Here is a 26,096-nt window from a genome sequence, read left to right as displayed (position 1 = left end):
AAAATACAGCCTTGTGTGCTATGAATGGTCTTCTGTAAGCTTCTGTAATGTCCCACTGTAAGCTTCTAGAGAGCAGGGACCATAGCCGATCCATCCTGGGCATCTTTCACACCATTTTCACAAGTGGCTCCGTAAGGATTTGTTGAATGACTGGATGACTTCTACCCCCCACATCTGCCTGAGGGTTTCTCAAGGATGGGGCCACCCATCTCTTATCTTTTCCCAGAATCTTCCAGTAGAAACAATCAAAGGGACACCCATTCCTGATCGTTGAGTGAGTGGAGAAAAGCCCTAGAAAAGTCTCTGCAGCCAGCCCACTCAGCCTCTTTCCCACCCACCGCTTGCCAACCCACCTATAGGTCCCTCCCAGGCAGCAGTAGCACCAATCAGTCTCATCAAGCTTCTTTGAAACCCGTGGCTGATCCTGTTTTGCTTTGATGGGCCTGACCTGAGGGTTTATCTACCCATTTCCCAGTTTCTACAAGTGTTTGTATCCAAACCACCCCAAGGCAATAGAAGCATGCTTCACATGGCTTTCCTGCTTCCCCTTATACTGCAGTTATGGTCTTTACAGCCTAACTCCATTCTACAGATGAGGAAACTGAGGCTTAGGACACAGGCCTTCTGACTTCCGTCCACCAGGTGGCCCTGACACGCCTCAGGCTCTCTCTCCCACCCATGCAGCCTCCCACAAAGCACAACCTCCAAGAAAGGCATAGAAAGCTCTCTGAGGCTAACCAAAAGCTTTTTGCAAGAAAGAATATGGAGGCAGCCTTTAAGTGCATGCACGGTGGGGGTTGCTTTCCGGGTTCCTGGCCAGCCAGAGACTTTTGGGCGGGCCCAGCAGTTGCCGATGGAAGCCAGCTCTGCCTGGGCAAGAGGGCACAGCTGCAGAGCCAGCACTAACAATGTGCTGCACAGATACACTCAGGGATAACCCGGAGGCCTTCCAGGATCCACGAGCATCCTTGCTCTTGACCAGACATGAACGGCGCTCAGAATCCTACTTTTGGTCTCTTCCAGGGCCCGTGGTGGCCACAGCTGCCACATTCTGAGCACTTAGCACAGACGGGCACTCTGATCACATGCCTGCATGACCGTGTGTCTCCCCCTTTAGAAGAACCTGTGAGGAAGGGGAACCCCTGTTTACACCTGAGTCAGCTGGGACTCAGTGACTAACGTGGGAAGACCCGTAGCTAATAAGTGTCTGCATGCAGATCCAAACGTAGGTCTTCCTAAGGTCAAACCCCACAGCTTCCTCCCTCTCCGCTTCCAGTACACTATCACCCCCACCTCCACCTTTCTGCTTATTAAGACTGCACCTCACCTAGATCAGGATTTTTTTTTTTTTTTGTATAGTTCACCCAATGTTACAGGAGTTTCAGGTGTACCACATAGTGATTCGACAGGTTTATACTAGAATATTTACTTTTAATTTTATTTATTTTTAATAGGTCATATATTCAAAAAATCCCAAACTCATACATGACAAAAGAGTATTCCATGAAGTCTTCCTCCTATTCTTGATCCCCAAACATGTAGTTATTCTTCCCCAAAATAACCACTGTTGTCTGATTCTTGTATCTCCTTCCATATATACATTATGCAAAAGAAGTAATTATGTATAAGCATTCTTTCCCCTATCCTCTTTTTTTTTTTTTTTTTGGAGGAGGGGGGTGGGGGGAGGTACAGGAAGAGACAGAATCTTTTTTTTTTTTTTTTTGAGAGAGAGAATCTTAAGCAGGCTCCATGCCCAGCACAGAGCCCAATATGGGGCTCAACCTCGTGACCCCAAGATCATGACCTGAGCCAAAATCAAGAGTTGGACGCTTAACCTGCTGAGCCACCCAAGTGCCCCTCCCCTATGCTTTTTAAATAAATCACAGGATATTATACACATTGCTCCATGCTTGCATTTTCTACTAAACATGTTCTGGGAATTATTCCATATCCATACATAAAGTGTTTTTCATTTCTCTTGATGACTGCAAAGGATTCCATCGTCTACCAATCATATTTAACCAGTCCCCTGTGATGGGCATTCGGGTTGTATCTGATCTTTTGCTGTGAAAAAGAATGTTCCGGTGAGAAAATGTGTATGTAATGTCATTGCGCCTGTGTGCACCGACATCTATCGGATAAATTCTAGGTGTGAAGTTGCTGAGTATGTAGGCTCTGGAATTAACCATTCCCAGTGGGCAGCAGAGTAGATTGGTGACGATGTCCTTATACCCTTCACCCTGGCTCTGTCACTTCCGGGCCGTGTGACCTCCAGCAAGATACGGAACCTGACCAACCCTTGGTATCCTAGTCTGTTAAAGTGTTGGCTTCCTTGCAGGGTAGCTGTGAAGATTCCAGTAAAAGAGACAATAAAAAAAAAAAAAAAAAAACAACCCAGCAGGAAATCTGGTTCATGGAGGAACAGAGCAATGATCATTTCCCCTGTCCCCAGTCCTGGGAAGCAACATCTCCCCGACTGTCCCTCCCCACCCCTCTTCTTTTCCGTGTATTTGGCTCCCAGTGACTCCTTACCCTGTCTACCTGACATCACGGTTCTCAGAGAACTTGAGGAATTCAACCCATCTCTTGCCCACTGAGTAATAAGTTTCCAGAAAACAGAGACCCTCGTAATCGTTTCTGAGGCACCCTCACTGCCTGCCGGAGGTCCTGGCACACACTGGATGCCTGGCAAAGGTCTGCTGCATTGAGATCAGCTCCGTGAGGCACCTCTCCCAGCTCCACCTCCCAGATCCTCTGTACTTTGGGAGCACAGAGGGCCAAGGGTCACCTCCAGACCTCCAGCCAGGAGGCTGAAGAGGCTCACAGAGGCTAGGTAATCACAGAGGTTTTGTGCCATATATAAAATCCCCAGCTCCCGCACCCCCCCAGCTCCCACAGCCACCCACACACCCAGAGCCTGGTAGAAAGCCTCCAGATCAGCTACCTCTGGGGAGGGGGTGAGAATACTCCCTGGCCCCTGTCCACCCCCCCCCCCCCCCCCCCCCGCACGTGTCCCCGGTTTGGACTGCGCACCACCAGGGAGATCACGGCTGGAACTGTTGCCCAGAGAGCGTTAGGGAGGTGGGAGGAAATTATTTCAATTTCTCTCTGGGAGCGTAAATGCTTTTTTAATTGCTGTCAAAGGCAGCTCCTCAGGAATGTATTATTGATGGCGATTGAAATAAGAGAGGGGGAATGCAGCAATCTCTCCTTTGCTGGCGGGGTGATCTTCCTCCCCGGCCTTCCTGCCCCCTACCCCTTTCTCCCCTGCTAGACTTGGGGACCAAGGCGCCCCCTCCACTCCCCACCTCCCACCCCCACATCTCTCTGCTCACCTGCCTTCCCTTCATGTTTCCCTGTTGTCCTCTTTCTGCTCCTCAGGCTGGCACCTTTCTGGCCCCGAGGTAGCTCTGTCCCCCTCATTTCCTGCCACTTCTAATTACAGGTCTCTCTGCTGTCCAGCCCGGCCTCTTACTTTTCCGCACTCCCTCCTCTCCCCATCCTAAACATCCACCATGTATTCCCTCTCCCTCCCTTCCCCATCCCAACCCCTCCAGCCACCACATCCCAGCTCCTTCTCAGCCCCTCGGCCCCTCCCTTTTCTGCCTGGGCTCCTTTTCTCCATGACTCTCTGTTATTCTCTCTTCAACCAAAAGAGGCTGGGTTGCCCAGGTGGCATTCCTGACCCCCCCACCAGGAAAGAGAGGTCTTTATTTCCAGCACCCCCTCCCCAGACTTCCACCCATCCCCAAATTCCCAGCCTTTAATTCTTGGTTTGTGCCAGGTGGTCAGTGAGCTTCCAGCATTAGCAGAGCCCAGAGAAGCTCCCCTGAGGACTCAGGGGGGAGAAAACCCAAGCTCCTTCCTTTACTGGAGCAGGTGGCTCCTGTCCTATGCCGTTTGCCCTCACGGGGTTTTCCCTGCCTGTAGTACCAAGTGTCCCCTCTCCTGAAACTGGAAGCTGCCAAGAACTCCAGTGGGGGCTAGCCCCCGGCCCTCCTTTAAGGAAAGCTTAAGAAAGCATAAGCCTTCTAGTACCACTGGCTCTGCCTGTACCCCTTCCCCAGCCAGGGGGAGGGGAGCCAGGAAGGATATACCCGCAGTTGCCCCCTCCAGAGAGCTCATAAATAATAGCTGATCTTCCTATGGGGAAAGGAACTGTTCCGCTCTCCTGGAGCCTGGGAGAAGGGTGACAAGGCTCGTTTATCTACCTCCTCCTGTGCTCTCACACTACTGGGAGAACACGACTCTTCCCCCCCCACCCCCACCCCATCTTGCCTTGCCATGCTCTCCTGTTCAGAATCTTCGAGAAGGGAACTCTTGCATCCCATAAGCCGGTTCCCACTCCAGTCAGGCCATCCTCGAGTCCCTAGCCACCCACCCAGAGGGCACACACCATCACCATGATGAGGAAGTGGGGCTCTGCCCCCACCCTGGCCACAGGCAGAGCAGCAGGGACCTTAGCTGCCTGAGATGCTGCCTTGGGGTAAGCTAGTGGCAGGCTTGGCTCCCAATGAGGATGAGGACGATGAGGACTCCGGGAGGAGGAAGGCAGGGGTCTAGCGAAGCAGCTGCCTGTGTTCTAATCACCTGTGGCAGATAAACAACTGCAAGAGTTTTGAGTGGGTGGCCAGACCAGGGGCCTGGCCTGGGGCTACCTGTGTGTCACCCTGTGCCCCACCCCACCAGGCTAGCACCCTTTAGCCAAGCAGGACTGTAGAGATTTCCTGTGGTTCCAGGTGCACCTGCTAGTTCTGCCTGCAATCCAGCTTGTTTCCATCCCCTTCCCTGCAACTCCCCCCTGCACCTCTTCCAATTTCCTCCCCAACTTCTTTTCTGCCTCCCCTTCCTTTCTTTATTTCTCCCTCAGTCATCGCTGCCTCCTTTCTTCTTCCTCTGCCCTTCCCCCATCCTCCACCATGTTCTCTCCCCCTCCTGAGTCCCTCTGCACCTCCCAAATCCACTCCACCTTCTCCCCTGTAACTATACTTAGCTCAGAGCTGGGGGTTTGGAAAGGCACACAGGGCTGGCGGCTAGTCTTGAAGGGTCTGTCAGTGTTTCCATAAGAGTCTTGGCTGGGATGAGTTTATAACTGAACTGTTTCTTTTCCTGACACCAGGCCCTGGGGAAGTGTGGAGGCAGGAAGGGGACCTCCAAGTACTGGGGTCCTCTCCCCAAAGGTGGGCTGGCTCTTCAAGAGAGAGAAAGGAAGTGCAGATTAATTCAGAGTGGATCCGGTCTCATACTACCACATATGTTAGGACTCTGTCCTGGGTTAGGACCTCCGGGAGACTAAGGACAGAGCCCTTCCTAACCCTAGATGAAGCCAGCAGCTGTTCTCATGTGACCCGAGGAACTCTGAAATACACCATTCCCCAAAGAATGCCACCAGCCTGCTGTGGACTCTGGCATCCCTACCACTATAGCCATTTCTTTCTGTTAAGCCAACCCCTCTAGAAGTCCTGGAAAATCATATCCACTATCAGAGGAACACTTACCCACTAACTATGTGGTTTGCATACAGCATTGCTTATTGCTTTTGATACTCACAATTATGAAATTGGGAGGGAGAACTAGTACATGAATAGCTTGCTTGAGGACACCCAGTATAGTATGCACTAAAGCTTGAACTTGAACACAGGTCTTTTTTTTTTTTTTTTTTTTTAAGATTGACGACCATTTATTCATTTGAGAGAGAACATACGAGTGAGAGGGGCAGAGGGAGAGAGACTCTCAAGTAGACACCACGCTTAGCACAGGGCCTGATGCAGGGCTTGATCTCATGATCCTGAGCCAAAACCAAGAGTCAGACACTTACCCGACTCTGCCCCCAGGTACCCCTCAAATGCAGGTCTTTCATCTCTAGCTATTGTGTTCTCTTCACTGCTGTGAGTACTCCCCTTCCCGGCCTTGGCCATCAGCCGCCAGAATCCACAGCTGGAAGGTTGGAAGCCCCCTCTGTGGGATCAGAGAACTGGCTACAATCCCGGTTCTACCATTCAATGCTGTGTTTCCTAGGCAGGTCCCTTCACTAGTGTGGGTCCCACAGAGGACTCATGTGAGAATCCAAGGAGATAATGTTCTAAATGCTTAACACATACAAGGAGTTGAAAAAGGGTACATGGTACCTCTGGTAGGTTAATGTAGAGCACAGTCACATTTCAAAGGGAAAGATAACAAAGGTCTGACCAGGTGTGGAGTATGGCAGGGTGGGTGAGCAACAGCCTGGTTAGCATACAGCAGGTGCACAGGGGCAACAGTGGGGAGGTGGCTCAAGTGTGGACTAGTATGTCATCTCTGGTGTGGCCCAGAATCTTATGATACATAAACAGCATTCACATCCATCTGCTCATTCACTCCTAAGGCCTGGAGGATGACTTGGAGGGAGGCACGGGGTCAGAATCATAACCCCCATTTTACAGATGTGGAAACTAAGATCTAGAAAGGGAAAATAATCTGCTCAAAGTCACAGATAATTATTTCATTCATTCACGCACTCCATCAGATACCTAGTGAGCACCTGAGATAATGGTGGGCTAAATGGCGAGGGGAGGCAGTTGTCAATGGGGCTCTGGGATTGGGAGGGTATTCCCTGAGGTGATGTGTAATGCCCCAGCATCCCCTCCACGCACCCATCAGAACACCCCCCACTCATCGAGCACCTAAAATACAACTGCTGACACTACTGTCATTCTTTCTCTTGCTTCTTTCCTGCACAAGATCCACAGGCAGGAGCAGGGAGACTTTCCAGAAGTCACCTCTCCTATCCCTCCGCCTGTAGGAAAAACCAGGCTCATTCCCCAGGAGGACAGCTCAGGTAGTTCATGCCTGTCTTGAACAGTCTTTGCTGCCCAGAAGATGTTATTACATTTAACCCAAAGGGCTGGTGGCACCAGCTTAAGCTGCATCCACCACCCTCCCCTGAACACTTTGTCCTCTTCACTGTTCTGTTTTTCATTTGCTTCTTTATTTTCCTGGCTCCTGGGACGAGCTGAGGACTGGGAGTCAGAAAACCTCATTCTGAATCCCAGCTCGATCACACACAATGGACTGGACACAGCCTCAAATTCTTTGAGCCTTAGTTTCTTCATCTGCACCAGGAATATAATAATACTCGCTTGCCGTCAGGATCCAATGAGCTAATGGGTGGGAAGCAGTTTCGTGAACTGTAAAATGCTGTGGTTGGGTGAAGGCTTATCATTAATTCTCCTTCCTCGGACAACAAAGAAAGAAGGGCTGGGGAAAGCAACAGGACTCCAGATCAGAGATGGGGACTACGCACATGAACGCTAGCTCTGCCCTCTGGCTCTCCAGGTGACTGTGGGAAAGCCCGGTGACCTGTGAGCCTAGGTTTCTCGTCAGTGAGGGAGGAGACATTATGCGCATTTGCCTCCTCCCCTGAGGAGAGGAGTTTGCTCATAAACAGTGATTGCTCACTCTCTCTTTTAGAGACTCTCTGAGCTCACCACCGCCAATTACAGTTTATTGAGCACACATGACACAGTCTCCTGCGCTGGATACACAGACCTTTCAAAGGCGTAGGCCTTGCCCAGGAAGAGCAGCCAACCAAGCCTCCTGCTTGGTCTAACCTTAGCTGAAAGGACAGCTGGGTCTCGCCCCTGCCCTGGCACAAGGCCACCAACACCCGCTTGCGACCCCATGTGATCAGAAAGAAGGATTTCCTCATCATGTCTGGGACTACTCTGTGTCCCTTACAACTGTCCCTCATGTTTGCTCCTGTCACTGTCAAGGTGATATTGTTGCAGTCACCGCCCCCTCCAGTCCCCACAGCTTTGGCTTGCTTCTCTCCCATCCATCCTACCCGCTGTGGTCCAAAGAATCGTCCTAAAATAGTCCTGTAACATCTCAGTCCCCTGCTTGTTACCTTCACTCATTCTCCAATACCCAGAGGATAAAGTTCAAGCTGGACCCGGTATGGCATAGGGGTAAAACAACTTCAAGTTCAAGAGGAGCCTGGCTCTGCCCCTGGTGGGCAGGTGGCTCCAACCTGAGTGTCCATATCCTCAAGTGCAAAATGAGGCCAGTGGTACTGATACCCTACTGGGATGAAGCCTGAAGGGGCATGGAAGGCACAGCGCCTGACTCACAGAAGCTATTCAGTATACGTTAGCTCTTCAGCTTTCCTCACTGTGACCTCACGACACATCTTCCTCGGCAGGGGACACTGTGTGCACCTAATTGCACACCTACCCTGGGGATTCTGGGAGACTGACACTGACAACCAAGACATCATGTTTAATAGGGCCAGGAGAGCGTGGAGAAGAAGGTAAAGGGGTTTGAGGTGATCATCAAGTTCCCCACACATCAGGCTTAAGGCTTCAGACAGAAAAGAAAGATGAAGTCTACTCCAAGCCCAGAGACTGGGAAAGTCAGAGGCTCCAGAAAGGCAGGAAATGCGCCCCCAAGATAAGAACACTTGTTCTTGATACATAAGAAAGATGCTTCAGATAACTGAGCATATCATTTCAATGGCCCTGGCGGGGCTCCTGGGGAGCCTGGTCCAAATTCTTTCAAAGAACACTATAAAACCAAAGAAACCCAGGCACCATTGACTGCAGAGCACTTGCCCCAGCAGCCAGTGAGCAAGGCACAAGCAATGTCAGGATGACTTCATGTACTGAGTCATCAAAAACCACAATGTCTGCCAAGCAAGAGTGTAAGTCACCGGGACCCACAGGAAAGAGGGCCCAGGGACAGTGTGGGGTGAGGTGGGTACTATGACATGGTGAGGAAAGCAAGTATTTTGAGGACATACCGGTTCAAATCCTGATATGGCTCTGAGACCTTAAACTCTCTGAGTTTCGCGTCTTTATCTCCAAAAACAGGAATAATCCAAACGCCAATTGCATAGCCGTGTTCGGGGATTAAACGAGTTCATCTGTGTAAACGGCTTTAGCCATAAATGTGTCTTAACTTGATAGCCAAGTTCTTGATTTATCCAAAGTTGGGGAAAAAAGGGGGGCACATTCTCTCCTCATCTTCTACTGCCCCTGGCAAGAGCCCTGGGCTTCAGTTAGACTGACCTCAACTCTGATACCTTCAGAGGAATGATCCTCACCAAGGCTCTGGCTTTCCTGTCTTGGTTCTAGCCATTCCCCGGGAAGCCAGATGACCTGATGGAAGAGTCAAAACCTGCATCACCCCCTGACATGATGGCCTTTTATAACTCTTCCTGCAGCGATGACAAACCTAAGCACATACCCGATACTAAGCTGTTTGAGTGAATGAGCCAAATTTAGTTAGAGCATTAGGTTGCTGAGATCAGGACTCAAGGACCAAGCTATGGATGGCTCTCAGAGTCCAGGTTACCCTTACTGCTCAGTACTGCTGGTCACTAAAGGATGGATGAGTGTGAATGAGCCTCCCACCACTCAGCCAGAACTAAGGCACTTGCCCTGCAGAGAAGTCCAGAGCCTTTCCTTCCTTCACCTTACTGCTTTCCATGATACTGATCTAGTTCAAAGTGACTGAAGGCTTGTAGGGAAAGAAACAACCAGATAGAGCCAGACTGAGATGACAACACAGGCATTGATGTTTGGGCTAGGCTGGGGACAACTTCAGACAGGCTAGAAACATAGTCCAAGCGAAAAAGTGTCCCCATGCTAACATGAAAGGAGTTGGTGCTGGGGATCTAATCAGCTTAATGGACATAGCAGACAGACAGCCAATTGTCTGAAGCCTATGAGAGTTGGTGGCCACTGGGAGAACGGTTCAAATCCAGAAGGACCCCAGCCAAGGTAGCATCAAGCCTTGGGGAGGCACTATGGACTGGGCCATAACCAAGCTAAAGACCAAAAGACATTGGTCCCCTATCTGATTGGAAAGGACTCTAAGAGGGGACCTAGGAGCTGGCAGATGTGGCTGCCTCATTAGTCCTAGGTTAGAACATTCTTCAGCTTGCCTCCCTCGGGCATTTGTTAGTTAGGATGTTCTTCGTCTCATCTAAGCACAGAATCTCCAGATGAAGAAGAGGAGGCCAGAGGCGAAGAATACTGTGGAGGTAATTAATACAAGTCCTGCTTTTCCCAATGGTAATTCAAAAACTGGGGTTGGCCAGAAGCCAAGATGGGTGCAGGTGCCAGGGAAGGCAGAGGAAGGGAACAACCAGGAGTGACTGACGTATCTAGCTACACTACATAAGAGAGCAGGGTCCTTTTAGTCTAATGCATTTAGCAATATCTTACCTCATAGGTAGAGAAATCCCCTCGTGGTGTAACCTGTCTAAAATGTGGCCTTGAGATTTGATACCGATACCAAAGTCCCTTTGCTCTTGTGTGTAAAATCCCCACCTGCACCCCAGCTGATTCTCTTAATGGTAGGGGCCTTGGATTGAAAAGGATGGGAGCAAGGCTTCCAGTATTCCAGGGTTTTGAGGCAAAGAAGGTAGTTACTTCAGTCTCAGGAATGAGAAGGTAAAGGGCGGACAGCTTCTCAGGAAGATATAGAATTGTCTACTGACCAACTGCTACTCCCTCCCTCACCCAACCTTAGAAACCTAACATCGTTAGGACTGTTCCTGGGATTGAATGCAAGTGGGGGTCACCCCAAAAGGAGGGCTCCTGTGGAACACTGTTTTGCTTCTGGATCTCCCCATAGCTTCGCCTGTCCTATCAGGACAATATTGCCTGGACGCTTTCCCTTCCTTCTCATCTACATACTCTAACATCTTATCCTGATGAAATCGGGTGAAACCAAAATCCAGAGACAACCTGGAAGGGGAAGGGAAGTGATAAATGGTCAATGTAGAACAGGAGATGTGAGGAGGAAGAGAAGTTCACTCCTGTTCCCTGGGACTAGTGGGAAGAGACACTATATATATTTTAATGAGTATGGGTCTCAAGTCCAAAATTAGGATTTCTTTTTTCATTGCGATGTAAAGAAACCTAACTCTCCCTGGCTTGAGCTAAATCTGTGAGTACACAGTCCTGGCTGCATACAGAGCTCTCGCCATGTGGTCAAGAATGATTTCTTTCCAACTTACAGCTAGACTTTCATCTACATTGGCCCCATTCTCTGGCAGACATCGACAAGATGGCCCAAGGAATGGCGGGTGTTAACTCTACTAGCTTCCATTCTACTGGAAGGAGTTTCGACCAAAGTCCCAGAATTGAATCTTGTTACTTGGTTTGGGTTACATGCCCGCCCCATGAGTGGAGTCATCTGCTCCCAAACTACAAGATCTGAGTATGACGGAGCAGTGATTTTTCCAAGAAAAGTCAAATGCTGTTACCAGGGGCAGAGAAAGCAATAAATGTCCACTGTAGTCCCTACTTTGAGTCAGGGAACCAAGGACATCCAGTTAACCACGAAAGTATGTGTCAGGGATGGATAACATGAGGAACTTCTGACATACTCCTGGTCCCCCAAGGGCTAGAGTCAGTTTGATCCACCTTTGTCTTCAGTCTTAAATCACAAGGTCAGGGCATTTGACTTGAACTACCTCCCAGGCATTTAGGAAAACTGAATTCAAGAAAAATGAAGAATGTTTAGCAAAAAATGTCATTTTTCCTCGGTGTCTAAAAGAGGCAGAAACTACTTGGGAAAATATAGTTTTCCTAATTCAGGGCATTTGTTTACTTTAGTTAGCTCCCTGGGGTTGAGTCTATCCACCAAGATGCCAGACCCAGTAAGAAACTATTTCGTGAACTCTAAACTAATGACTAAACGTTAAAAGAGAGCAAGTAAAGGTAGAGAATGTGGGTGGAGAGAAGGCAGAGGTCCAGGAGCCATGGACTCTAGGCTCTGGAAGAGAAAATACAGGCTCTGGAGTGAGGAAACTAGGTTTGAAACCAAGTGCTGGAAAAAAAAAAAAGAGAAAAAAAAAAGAAACCAAGTGCTGGGGCGACTGGGTGTCTCAGTTGGTTAAGCAAATGACTCTTGATTTCAGCTCAGGTCATGATCTCAGGGTTATGAGTTTGAGCCCCAAGTCTGGCTCTGTGCTAGGCGTAGAGCCTGCTTAAGATTCTCTCTCTCCCTCTGCCTCTTCCCTCTATTCCCTCTCCCTCTGTCCCTCCCCTCTACTCTCTCTCTCTCTCTCTCTCTCTCTCCCTCCCTCTGTAAAAAAACAAACAAACAAACAAACAAAACAAAACAGAAACCTAGTAGTGCAATACACTAACTGTGTGACCTTGGGTAAGTTACTAAACCTCTCTGATCTTCAGTTTCTTCTCCCATACTATGAGGATAATGATACCAACCCCTCAAATTGTCATAGGCTCGAATTCAATAGCATAACCAAAACCTTTATCACAGTATCTGGAACTTCAAAAAGTATATGATCAATGGTGAGTATAGACTCCACCCAAGACTTCCTATTTCAAAGGTTTTTTAAGATTTCAACATTTGCTATGCCATAAGGAGCCTCAGAAACAAATGAGGGGGGGAAAAGGGTGAGTTCTTAGAGGGAGAGACATTGACCCTGCTCTTCACACCCCTGCTTAGTATCTGTGGCTTCCAAAGGAGGCAGAGACCCATGGCCCTATTCCCAGGCCCGGCAAAACTCAGGATTAGCCCAGACCAGGCAGGTGGTGTGTCCCTCCTTCTTAAAGATCTCTTGGCTTCCTTGCCTCTGGAATTCTAGTAGGTAGGATGCTCTTCCTTATGACCAACTCTGAAACCTCCAGCACCAACCACAGTTTCTATCCATCCAGGCAGTCATTCAACTGGCTGATTCATTCTTGGTATAATAATTATTGGGCCCCTGTTATGCCAGCTACCATGCCAGCTGCTGGAAATACAAAAACGAATAAGATGCCCTAGCCTTCAAAGGGCCCGGGGTCTCAAGAGAAGGAATACATTGACAGTCACTGCAGGACGTGGTAGTCACCTTAACAGAGGCCAGCTCTGAACAGTTTGGGGCAATCCCAGGGGCACCTCACCTGGGTTTGAGAGAGAGAGAGCTCAGGGAAGGCTTCTTGGAGGAGGTGACCCCTGAGCTGAGTCTTAAGGGACAGCTGAGCAAGCAGTTCTGAATTATTTGGTGACTATTGCTTTTCAGCCTGTATCATACAAGAAGACAAACACTGGTTATTGTCGAGCTGATTATCACATGGAAATGATACCACATTGACTGCACCAGGGTCATTACCAAGCAGAAGTTGTAGCCCAGTGCCCGTGAATCCAGAGTAATGACAGCTCGGGCACTATGACCTCTCGTGGTGAATGATACCCTACAGTCCTGAACAGGATGCACCGTAGGGCTTGTCGCAGCCTCCGCTTTCAGCGGGAAGTTGAGGAAAGCTAGTGCAAGTGCCTGGTCCTCACAGAGATTGGGAGCAATGGCCCGCTGGGGACGAGTGTGGAATCATCCTTTTCTCTTGATCCAGAATCAGCTACTGTGTGGATGGTGAGAAGGACCATCCTGCCCAGAACGTGGAAGGAAAGAACCAGAGGACATGTAGAGACCCCCTTTTATCAGGGGAGTGGACAGATGAAGAATCTGGCTATTTCTAGCTTACCCCAAGAATCTTGGCTCAAGGGACTCCTGTTGGTCTTCCCCTCAAACTAGTTAGCCAGGCAGCCTTCACACCCCAATGGGGAGGCGTCCTGTGCTCCCTTGCCACAGATGTGGAGAACCCACCAGAAGGCTTCAGAAGGTGAGCACTTTGCAAAAGGCTGCACAGCAGACCCAAAATACAATGCTGGCCATGAGCACAAAGAAGCTGCACTCCTCCGCACAACACAATGAGGAATAGCTTTCCCTGCCCGCACCCTTTCTCCTCACCCTGAACACCAAATCCCAGAAGAAACTGAGAGGGAAAACAAAACAAAACAAAACAAAACAGAGAGGATACGTGAAGTCAGAGTGAAGGATTGCAGCAGCAGGTTGAAGAGATCTCTCTCCCCCTCCCCTTGGCCCTGGCTGGTACCCCCACCGACCGCACCTCCTGTTCCAGGAGACTAAGGTGCCTGGAAAGTAGAACCCCTGGCTACAACTGTCAGTGTGAAGTGGGGTGCCAGAGAGGACTCGGTCAAAGTCTTCCAGGGTTTCACATCCCTGTTATTGGCCTCTTTCTGTTTCTGGCAGGTGCCTGTCAGGATTTTTGATAAGAAGGGCTCAGGTTAGACCTTCTGAAGAATATGCTTGCTTCTCATCAATAAAAGCAGGAACGTGTAACCCAAGAAGTCAGCAGTCTCTTGAGGGGGATTTTTAAGAAGAGCATTCTCTACCTGTTGAGTCATATGCGAGCCTGCTTTGAGGAAAGGAGGCAGAGAGATGGAGGACCGGGTGGAGCGACTTCCCCACAGCAGAGGGTGCCAACTTCTCCTGAGCTTGGGATGGGACACCGACAGGTAGGGAGTGGAGCAGGGCGGACAGCAATTGGGTAGTGAGCAGTTTTTGTTTAAAGACTCACGGTCCCAGCTCTCCAGACCCTTTCCTTCACACTTGGGTCTGCCTTCCATTTGCCTGCTCCCCTCTCCTCACCCCTTCCTACTTCCCAGGTTAAACACAGTAAATGGTTATCACCTTCCTTCCTCCTTCTTCCTCTGCTAAGAGCCTTTGCAGGGGGCACAGATGTTTCTGCCATCCTCAGTTCCTGCCTTCTGGAATCTCTTAAACTGAGATGGACGCACAGACTAGCCAGACATTTAAAAAGATGTCTCCTCCCTGCCCCTGCCTCTGGATTGGGCCTGGATACCGCCTCCTCTCAATGTCTATTCCTTCTTTTCAAGTAGCACCAAGGGGTGGGACTGAGACTGAATAATGACAGCTGGCTCCAGCTTTGTGAGCTATTGGTCAGCAACCCTCGCTGAGCATCACACCTGTTTCTTAGGGACTGCCAGAGTGAAAGGAGATCATGCAAGAGAAGTGGCCTGCCCATTGTTTGGCATACAGTAGGGCTCAAGAAATAGTTGAATGAATGACTGAAAGGTAAGTGCCCAATCCAAGCATTTGCCCGGGCCCCAGTGGGAAGCCTTGGTTCAAGGAGTCATAGAGATGGGGCTACTTAAATCAAGGTAAAGACTGGTAAATCTTAAAGATTTAAGATTTTTTAAAAGACTTAAATCATGGTAAAGACTGAAGGTGCCAGATGCCTGAGCCTCAGCTGCAAAGCCAGTCCGACTCTGTTTCTGTAAAGGCTTGCCTCCTATGGTCCTCCCCAGCTGAGGTGAGGGAAGGGGAATTTCTGCAATTGAGGATCAAATCTTAGTTTGAGAATGAACCAGAAGGGCAAAAATCCAATTACTGGAATGGAGGCCCATTCCACTGCTGCCTCCCTTTTCCTGCAGCCCCTCCCAGCAGGGCTGCTCTCCCCTGGTCTCCCCAGCTCATCTCTCATCTATGGATCCTGAAGCCTGCAGAACCAGCCTGAGCTGTGTAGGGTGAGGGAGCCTATCAGCTCAAAGTAGGGGACAAGAGCCCTGAGCCAGCCATGAGAGGACCTTTGTTTTATTCCTGCCTGCCAAATGAATTGTGTGATCTCAAGCAGTCCAGTCAACCTGTCTGAGCTTCAGTTTCCCCGTCTGCAGCATGGGAATAATATCTCACATCCCATTCTCCCTACCATATAGGACTTCTGCAAGAATCGAATTCAATATTCCATGCAGAAAAAGCACTTCATAAGCTGTGAAGTTCTCTACAAACACAGAAGAGCCAGCAGAGAGCAGAGGACCTCAGAGACCGTAAACTCTTCCTGTCTGGCATGGGGGCCAGGATGGATCCTTGCAGTTGACTTTTCTTTGATCTGCTTTTGAAACTTAATGAGCACTTAAGACATTGCTCACACTCTAATTAGGATTAAAAATTAAATTCAAAAGCCATCACTTGCTCCCTTCTTTCCACACTCACTCCCCCGGCTCCGCAGAGCACAGCCATTAACCAAAAACTATTTTTAAAGTTGCTGTACACTAATTTGCTCTACACTGAAACAAATGAGAGACAAATATTTTGTTAGAAAAACAAATCACTAACCAAACTTGAGTTAAAAAAAAAAAAAAAGCAAACCTAGTTAATGAGTTCAAAGTGAAATTAAAATTGAACCACTACAGCCTCCAAAACAATTGAACCAGAATACAATTGGAACTGCAAAATAGGCTCCCAAGTAAATCAAACTGATTTTGCATATCATCAAAGGCCCTGGACCCAAAACCTGCTCCTGACCCTTACCTCTGCTGGTTCCGGCTTTCCCACATCAGATTCTGTACTCCTTCATTTTCCAGGACTTCCCCCAACGTCCCAGAGGTGCTAAATCACTGGGGATGCTGAGATGAGGGAGACAGTCCCTCCTGTGCATGAGCACATGGTCCAACACACAGGCTTTACCTCCTTGAACACACTCCAATGCCCCACTCCAGTCCCTTCCCCTCAATACTGCTCTGCCCAACATATCAAAGTACAATGGAGGTCTCGGCATCCCCCACTAAACCTCGTTATTGCCAGAATCAGAGCCTGAAACCCTCAATACAACAAAACACCAAGACCCCACAAACAAAAGTTGAGCCACAAGGACCTCTGTGGTGACAGAGGTTGATGATCCTGAGACCAGCTCCTCCAAGCCAGCCAAGGTGTGCTCTGATTTAATTCTGCATCGTACAGTGCAGATTCAGACCCTACGCTTTCCATAGCGGTTTCCATAAAGGCTGTCCCATCCAGGCCTCTCTGCAGGAATTGCAGGAAGTGGGAAAAATGAAATTGCTGCTTGTCAGGTGTAGATGACCACCCACACTCAGCAAGGGAGTGAGCCAGAAGCCAGGCCTCCTGCCGAGGAACCAGCAAGGCTCCTCAGGGGAGAAAGGGCCTGGCTTGCTGCTGAGACAGCTGCTGAGATTCACTCCTTGCTCACGCAAATATGGCCACAGCTGCTAATCCTTGTTGCCCTCAGACCCTCCCCACTAAAGCCACTATTGTCTTCCAGGAGCAGAGTGCTCCCTATCTGGTTCCTGAGGCAACCCTCACCACAGACTCAAGAGTGAGCTGTTTGATTATATTATCTAGAATCTTGGGGCTGAACCTTGGCCATGTTATCTAGTTGTAGCCTCCTTTTATCTCCTGCATCTTGGCCCAGGCCAATTTTATGGACTTCTGTCTTGATGTCTCTGCTTGTCCTTCTTACCTCAAATCCTCAAGCGGGCACGTTTGTCCCCAAGCCTTTGGGGCCAGCCTGTGGTTACATTAGTTTCCCAAGCTCTGTCTTCCTGGATCCAGTTTCCTCCTCTTGCCCTGGGTTATGAAGGACAAGGACTAGGAGCAGGGGGCAGATGTGGCTTAGATAAGTAGCTTGCCTTCAGCCATTGCCAGACTCTTCTACGGGGGAGTGGGAAGAGAGATGTTGGGAAGAATTTTCAAGTCCACCTAGAGCCATTCCCCAAAGGCTCCCGCCATCTTCAGCTTCCCCTTCACTAGGCTTTCTTTAGATTTTTCATCTAGATCCAAGTTTAGACATGATCTCGTACTGTTTTGTTGTTATCCTTTTTTTTTTTTAGATTTATTTATTTTTTATTTGCGAGAGCGTGTGTGCTAGTGTGCACTCACACATGCATGCAGGGGAGAGGGACAGAGGGACAAGGAGAGAGAAACCTGAGTAGTCTCCACTCTTAGCCCACTTAGCCTGGTTGCAGACTCCATCCCATGAACCTGAGATCATGACCCAAGCCAAAACCAAGAGTTCAACACTCAACTTATTGCACTACCCAGGCACCCCTGTTTTTATATATTTCATGTGAATCCATAACTAGATGGGAGGCTTCTAGAAGACAAGGACTGTGTTATATATAACTATGTTATATGTAACTGCCCAGCATTGCACTGGGCACAGATCATCCCTGCCTGCCACCTAGGTTTCCAATCTACCTCCCACACCACTGCCACAGTGAGCTTACTCAACACAGACTAGATGAGTCACTCAGTGCCCTAGGTAGTCCAGTCCCAGTCCAGGCCCCCAGCCTTCACTCCATTCTTCCTACCTCTGTACCTGTGTTTACGCCATTACCCTCATGGCTTTACCCCACCCAACGCTCCAAAACAGATTAAAGCTTACTCTTCAAGGTTTTTCAGATACCTCCAAATACCATCTCCTTTCTAGAGCCTTCTAACATTCTTGTTGGAAATAGTCACTTCCTGGAGTGTCCAGGGAAGTATGCTAGTAATTGCTGTTAATCTTTTACTGTACCTCATTTACAAATCATTTTTTAAAGTATTTATTTATTTATTTATTCATTCATTCATTCATTCATTCATGAAACACAGAGAGAAGCAGAGACACAGGCAGAGGGAGAAGCAGGCTCCCTGCGGGAAGCCTGATGTGGGACTTGATCCTGGGATCACACCCTAAGCCAAAGGCAGAGGCTCTCAATAGAGCCACCCAGGCGTCCCCTTAATTTACAAATTAAATTTGATCATAGGTATGTAGGGGGGTACATATAGAAGAAACATAGCATATCTGGTGTTCAGTACTATCTACAGTTTTGGTGTCCATTGGGGGTCTTGGAACGTATCCCCCACAGATAAAGGGAGAGACTACAGTGGGGTCCCTGGGTGGATCAGTTGGTTAAATATCTGCCATCAGAGCTCATTCAGGTAATGATCCCGGGGTCCTGGGACTGAGCCCTCTGGCTAACAGCTCTGTAGGGAGTCTGTTTTTTCCTCTCCCTCTGCCTCTCCTCCCAGCTCATGCTCTCTCTCTCTCTCTCATTCTCTCTCTCTCTCTCTCATTCTCTCTCTCTCTGTCTCTCCTCTCTCAAATAAATGGAAACTTTAAAAGTGGGGGAGGGGTAGAGAGGGAGAGGGAGACAAACCATGAGAGATTCCTAACTCTGGGAAACAAGTAAAGGGCTGTAGAAGGGGAGGAGGGTAGGGGGACAGGGTGACTGGGTGATGGGCACTGAGGAGGGCACTTGATGGGATGAGCACTGGGTTTTATACTATATGTTGGCAAATTGAATTTAAATTAAAAAAAGGTAGGGGGAACTACTCTATTTTCATTTTTCACCTTTTAACATGTACTCAATAAATATATTTCAAAAAATAATTATAACACCCTCCATTGTGGTTACTTAGGCTATGAATTTATCTTTTTCCTCCCCCAAACTATAAGCTTTATTATCTCTGTATGTTTTGTCTGGGCCCAATGGATGTTGAAGCAGCAGACATTCAAGAAATGCATCCTGAATTGAATAGCAGGTGTTCAATAATGAATAAAACGAATGAATAAAATTCACTGAAATGAGTGTACCTAAATGGTAGGTACCAGCTCAAAGGGTTTCTATATTACTTTCTATATTGCTTTACACAAGGGACCAAAAAACCCCAATTTGGTGTAGCTTATGCATGCATAATGAGTCACGTAACCAACTCATTTGCAGGAACAGCAAGGGCACAGTAGGATATGAGGTACAGTTGACTCAGATGTTGCCAGGACTCACTCTTCATCTCTCCTCCCAGCTTCTCTCCCCATGTAAGCTTTACTCTTTCCCACGGGCAGCTTTCTTCCACTTGCAGGAAACACGGCCACTGGTAATTCCAGAGCCTCACTCTTCACAGTGTCCACTGCTGGAGGGAAGCAATTCTTGTTCTCTCTGGGGTCCTAAGTTCCAGAATCCAAGGGAAGGATGTATTTGGCTCAGTTTGGGTCAAGGAGGGGTGGGATCTCTAATAAAATGACAGTTCCCATGTTAACAGTGAGTAAAAAGACCATCTTAAAGAAGTGGGTGTGGATGTGGGGAAGATGGTTGCTGTTCCAGATAGGCAACACAGTAGATACCCCCAGGAGGGAGAGATGCAGAGATTCAAGGAAGGTGAGGAGAATCGGCAAGTGTGATTTGAGCAGGAAGGAGCTCCCAAGACGCCAGAGGAGCATATTCTGTTAAACACGTAAGAGAAAGACAAGGCTGACTGCATTTTCTTCAGATGAGAGGAGGGTTCGGACAGGGTCCACAGTGATGGCTGCCCTGCCAAGACCGGTTTGCTCCAGGGAGGCCATGGCCTAGCTGAGGAAAGCCAGGTGAGAGCTAATGAAGCAGAGAACCTATAAAGTCAAGGGGGCGGTGGGGATAAGAAGAAGAAGGGGCTCCTCAGAGGCTATGGCAGCCAGCCACACACAACAGCCAAGTCAGGAACATCTCACGGTAGAGGCAGTGACCTCCCTCTTGTGATGGTGAGGGGAAGGGGCAAAACTCCACTGTCTTACATTTAGCGGTTATTTTTTACGGGTGGATTTATTTTTATCCATTCTAGACCTCAAGCCTGCTGTCACAAGAAACTAGGCACCGAGAGTTCTGGGTTTCCAGAAAATACAGGTCCCAGTGGCTGGCTCAGCTACAGAGATCAGGCTGCAGCCACCCCTGGAGTCACCTTGACCCACCTCTCACATCCTTCTCTCCAGCCTACACAGGGCTGAGGGCTGGAATGGGGTGGAGGGTTCCTCTTCTCTCATCCCACAACGCCCACTGGGCAGGGGTGGGGGCACTGGGCTCTGAGAGAAGGGAGGACCTCCCTGATGGCTACCATAGAGGCCATATTCCTGGCCTGCCCATGAATCCCAGCTAGCCAGAAGTGGGACACACATCAGAGCCTCTTTGGCAGCACCTCCCCCCACAGAACCTGTCTTTCCTGAGCCCAGAGAGCTTGAAGAGAGGATCCTGTCTTTCAAACATTAACCAGCTATGAACAGGCATCACGTCCCAAGCCCCACATGCCAGGCAGCCAAAGGAGACTTCTCCTTTAATGGGACCACACATCTGGCCTAAATTGTTACTCCCCCAAGACAGGTTTACTGAACAGTTAGGCAATGCTTCCACGCACAGCCACTGCAGACGAGCTTAAAATACACTTTAATACATTTAAAGCACCATTCTGGAGACTGGCTTTCTCATGATAAAGATGCAACTGACACTCATTGGACTCTAAAATGTCAAGTTATTGCAATCCAGCAGGGAGCCTGACAAACCATTAAATCTGAAGCTCTGTTCAGCTTATGCCTTTCCTTCCATTCCCATGTCTTCTCCAACAATTGATCTGGGCTCCTGAAGCTGACATTTCAGTAGGACCTTCCAAACTCTAACAAGATATGGTCTCTCTCCCTGCTAGCAGTTCGTCTGTGGAAAAGCCTTGGGGAGTGGGGTCAGAGGGACCAAAGCAGTGGGGAGGGGGACAGGGAGTGAGTGAGAACAAATCTCCCCCTTGGTGTCCTCTAAGTGCCAAGGAGGATAAACAAGAAGTTTATGGATGGTTACCATACAAGGTGGCTCCTGAAGTTCCCTCCACACCCCTGCAACCTTCCACCAACCAGGCAGGAGAGAAGAGGCACAGGACAGGCAGAGGCCGATTTTGGACCTGGTTCCCGAAAGAGCTGGTGGCAGGGAATCTCCAGGACCACACTGGGGAGCTCTAAATTCTGAGCCCTGAGCAACACATCTAAAAAATCTCCCTGCATTTTATCTGTTTAATTTTCCTGAGGTCAGAAATAGGATGTGGCTGGGGAGCCTGGGTGGCTCAGTCAGTTAAGCAGCTGTCTTTGGCTTACGTCAGGATCCTGAGGTCCTGGGATGGAGCCCCTTGTCTGACTCCCTACTCAGCGGGGAGTCAGCTTCTCCCTCTCCCTCTGCTCCTACTTCCCCCACCCCCACCATCTGCTCTCTCTTTCTCTCAAATAAATAAAAAGAATCTTAAAAAAAAAAAAAAAAACAGAAAGAAAGAAAGCAGATGTGGATGAGATCCTGAGAAACAATAGGATAGGAAAATAGGAGAAAAGAATTCAAATGTTAGGAAACTAGAGAGGATGCTAATAGGCAGAAGGAAAGCAGACCCTGGGAGTCTAATTCACAAGTCTGTTTCCCCGTGTGCATGTTGTTCTCCACCCTGGACAGTGAGGACAGGATGCAAAGCAGGGCAGTAATGGTGTGACGGGCTGGGTTGGGATGGACGGATCTAAGAGGCCTCTTTCCAAACCCCTGAAGTTGTAGTAGGTCACCTTCTTCACTGCACAGTTGACAACTCTGACGGGTGAAGTGTATGTTAACCTGCCTTCCAGAAGCACATGAATATGAATGAGGGGTGTGCTGAGGTAGGTGTGGGAATGTATCAGTCACCGTAGATTTGTTGTGTGAATCAGTGGATGGTGCATGTTTGTACTTGAAAGCCACAAGCAAAATCCAGGCAAAAGCTATGGGTGGCACTCTTGCACAATTGCTGGTGGGAGTGTAGCTGCGGAGGTGTGATTGACAATTTATAGGCTGTGTCTAAGTGCACACTGATGTCTGAGTGTGGGCAAATTAAAATGGAAATGTGTGTCAGAGTAGGATACAAGCACAGGAAAGCTCACAGGCTTCGGAGTCCATCTGACTTGGCTTTGCATCCCGGCACTGTCATTAACCAAGTGTGTAACCTTGGGCCAGCCACCGATTCTCAATTTCCTCAACTCTGAAATGAGGATAATAATAAGTACCTTCCAAGATTGCCATGAGCATTGGAACTAATGCCAAACACGCAAAGCTTTTCTGCTTTAGACCACACAGTAGGGCTCATGAGACGGCAGCCGGCATCATGCAGGGTGGATGGGCCTCGATGGGCCTCCGTAAGTAATGAGGCAAGAGGGCCCAAAATACGACCCGGGAAAGTGCGCGTGCGAAGCCCGGGTGAGGAGGTGTGTACTATGATTTGTGTGTAAGCAAAGCTGTGTACCTGTGTGCATCCCAAGCAATTCCTCCTCTCCAGGGAGTCCCCTATGCAGACAGGGGCAGGAGGGTGGGGGCCCCGTGACACAAGTGCTGCAGACACCTCGGGTTCCTGGGTCCCCGCGTGTGTGAGTGAGTAAGAGCTTGAGAGGCCCTTAGGAGCTGCAGGAAGCCAACCGCCAGCCCTGAAGCTTCCTTTTTTCCCTCCACCCAGCGACGGTTGAACACCGCCACCCACATCCACCTCCACCCTGCTTTCCTTCCTACAAGTGACAGCAAGGGCAGGGAGGAAAGCAGAGAAAGGATTCCTCCCCTCCAGGTCTCGTTCCCCCTTAAGACAAACCAGGGAGCCGCTGTAGCTCCAAATCGGGCCACCTTCACCGAGGAGCCAAGCCCCACCTCCGGCCCAGCGCTGCTCCTCCCCTCCGGCTCCCTCCCCTCCGGGAGAGCTGCTGAGCCCGAGTCTGGCCCGAGTTGGCTGGAGCTGTTGCCATGACAAGCATTTTCTTAAGAAAGCTCTGCTGTTAAGACAGTCCAACGCTGGCGGCCGGGGGGGGCACGAACTTCCTGGGGAACCTTCCTTCGGAGGAGACCGAGCCAGAGACAGCCGTGCGGCTCCCCTGAACCCGTTTTCTTCCAGGAACCCGAGAGGTCCTTCCCTTTGGGAGGGCCGGGGGAGGAGACCCGGCCCACTCGGGCCGTAGCTGGAAAGGCTGGAGCGCAAAGCCGGCATCTCTGGCGTGGCTGCCCCACTGGGGAGACCGGTGGGTGGTCACCCCCACCCTACCAGGTCCATGGAGACCCGGCCGCAGAGTCCCGCCTGGAGAAGCCTGGATCTTTGCTAGAAAGGCAGGTAGGCTTGCAGAGACCGAATCGGCTCGCGATTTGCAAACTTTCTTTCTTTCTTTGCTCTCATGATAGCTTCTAAAACTCCCCGAATTTCCCCTTCTAGCGTGTTTCTTGCCACCGGGTTTGCAGTGTGCGTGTGTTATGTGTGTGCGCGCCCAGATTGGTCGAACACCGTATTTCCTAGATTCCCTTCTGAGAGGCCGTATGATCAAACAAGTGATTTTTTTTTTCCTCCTTTCCCAGGTTCTTGGGTTTTGTTTTTTGTTTTGTTTGTTCTGTTTTGTTTTTTTTTTCTTTTGTCATTCCTGGGCCTTGGGGGTAGGGCGATGGAGAGTCTGTCTTTTTCACACCCAAACTGAGCTTTTGGAAAAAGCATTCATTCCACCACCCCCCATCCGCTCCTGCCCTCCCCCTCCCCCTCCCCCTCCCCCTCCCCCTCCCCCTCCCCCTTGGCTGGGGAATGAGACGCAGAATGGAAAACTGTTGCAAAAATATTTTCCGCGTCTGTTCCCTTTCTCCAAAGCCCCAAAGAGAGATGGAAAAAAAAAAAAAAAAAGAACCGAGTAAGAAATTTTCAACGGGAGGGAGGGGCTGCCTTGGAGACTGGCTGGGGGGTGGGCGGAGGTGGGAGAGGTGGAGGGGTGGGGGGGGAGCGCACAAATTAAATTTCTGTAGCTTTGTAGAGAAACCTCAGCAGTTTCTCTGCCGCTTGCAAAACGTCCCCAGGCTTTCACGTCTATAATTAGCGGTGGAAGGAGCTGGGAGTTCCCTCGCCCCGCGGCTGCCGAGTGTGGGCCGAGCGTCGAGAACCAACTGTAGGAGTGTCCCTGGGGCACCGCCCCACCATCCCCGGTCCCAAAGGGGAGCAAAGAGCAGGAGGCGACTTGGAAAGTTTGCGGTGCGGGGCCGGGCAGCGCTGGGAGGGAGGCTGGGGTCGGCCCCCGGTGTCCCGGGGAGGCTCCGCGGGGCTCTGCGCGGTCGCAGCGCTGGGAGGGAGGCCGGGGTGGCCGGTCCTGCCCGCGCACTGGGCGGGCTCCGGGCTGCGGCCGCGCGGGGAGGGGGCGCGGGGGGGGGCGCGCGGGGAGGGGGCGCGGGGGGCCGCAGGCGCCTCCCGGGCACCCCCGCCGGGCCCACGGCGACGTGCAGACGCGGAGTCGGCGCCCGCTGGCCTGCGGGGGTGGCGGATGGAGAAGTCGCGGGCGCGCAGCTGCCGCGGCGGGGGAGGGGCCGCGCCCCGGCTGCAGCGCCGTCTCCGCGGGGGGGTCTGGACCGAGGCTGCAGGACCCCGCCCGCGCTCCCGGAGCTCCTCCCCGGGGCTGCCCCTTCCTGCCCTTCCTCGTCCGCGGCCCCCTCCAGCGCCCTCGGCGCCCGCCCCCTCTCCCGGGAAGGAAGGGGAGACCCTGGGGTGCTTCTAGGCTGGGACAGGCCGTGGAGGGGGCCCAGGGGTCAGGACGCGGCGAAGGCCGCCTGGGGAAGGTGGAGGCGGAGCAGGGCCTGGGGAGGCCGTAGCCCCGGGGCTTGGCGAGCCCGGGGCCCTGTTGCCTGGGGGGTGGCCCGGGGGTCCTGGGCGCGGTCAGCCCGGCGGCGGCGCGGGGAGGAAGCACCTGCCTCCCGGCCGAGCTGGTTTGGTTGGATGGAGGGGTGCAAAGGTGGGAGTCAGCAACTGGAAAGAAGGAAGCAAAGGGCTCTTGGAGGAGAGCTTAAATGGGGGCCTGGGAAGCAACAGGAACCAGTTTTCGTTTTTTCATTTCGAGGCGTTGGACGATTGATCTGACTGCACCCCAAGGGCAGACAGCTTCTCCCTCCTTGTCTTCTGATGGAGAAGAGAATGAAGGCTTCCCCCGTGGGCGGGGGATCCAAGATAGGGTCCCTGACCTTGTTCTGTAGGAAACGGAGAGGGGAACCCATTCCCTTGCTCCTGCTGGGGAGCCCCATTCTCCCTGCCACCGTCTTGCTGAGGTTCACCCCGAAATCACCCCTCCCTCTGCGCGCCCTGCCAGCGTGAGAGCCCAGAACCCCACCATCCCAGCAGCTGGCCTTCCTATTTTCAGTGCTCTGGCCAGGGGTAGACTCTGCTCGGTTCCGGAAGGGCTTCTCCCCGAGGAGCAGGTCTCCATCTAGCTGCGCGCCAAGGCACCAGCCGCCTCCCGTGCCACGGCCACCTCCGTATCCCTGGCCAGATTCAAGGGCAAGTCTGGAGTCGAGACTGGATCGAGGGAGTCAGTCTCAGCCCTGGGACTCTAGGCACCTGGCACGGTTCCTGGCACGCACGTTCTACGGTGCTCGGTCGATGTTGGTTGAAAGAATGAAGTGACGTTTTGGAAGAAGCTGGGAATCACCTTCATCCTGCTAATGCCTCTCTTGGCCCGCGGGCTTCGGTTCCCCTCCGCACCGTGGAAAGCCTGTACCCACTGTAATGGTGGGAGGGAGTTGGCTGAGTCAGATTCATCCGATTTCTCTGGGCTTTGGTGTCAGAACAAAGTCAGAATGGGAACGCCCAGTTAGGGGCAGAAGGAGAGGGCCTGAGTGCCGGAAGAAGTAAGGCCGGGGGAGGACGGGGTGGAGGGCCCTGGGCAATGATACTGGGTAGACTCACTCTTCCCCAGCTTTGGCTG

The 26,096-nt window shown here is 50.8% G+C and overlaps 1 protein-coding gene across 7 annotated transcripts in view; it reads left to right on the top strand.

The window, feature by feature from the left end:
* The first annotated feature begins 22,992 nt into the window (after window positions 1-22,992).
* The window catches only part of ATP2B4 (ATPase plasma membrane Ca2+ transporting 4), a 98,965-nt gene continuing 95,861 nt past the window's right edge, over window positions 22,993-26,096 (top strand). For 2 of the 7 annotated variants that reach the window (XM_077886601.1, XM_077886602.1), the window contains exon 1: window positions 22,999-23,485. The gene's annotated coding sequence lies outside the window, so the exon portion shown is untranslated. Of the gene's footprint in view, window positions 23,486-26,096 lie in introns of all 7 variants that reach the window. The other 5 variants (XM_077886597.1, XM_077886598.1, XM_077886606.1 and 2 more) reach the window with 4 other exon arrangements.

This window comes from Canis aureus, chromosome 38 (assembly GCF_053574225.1).
Source record: "Canis aureus isolate CA01 chromosome 38, VMU_Caureus_v.1.0, whole genome shotgun sequence".
Taxonomy (NCBI): domain Eukaryota; kingdom Metazoa; phylum Chordata; class Mammalia; order Carnivora; family Canidae; genus Canis; species Canis aureus.
The sequence above is the reverse complement of the archived record's forward strand: the minus strand, read 5'-3'. Positions and strand labels throughout refer to the sequence as shown.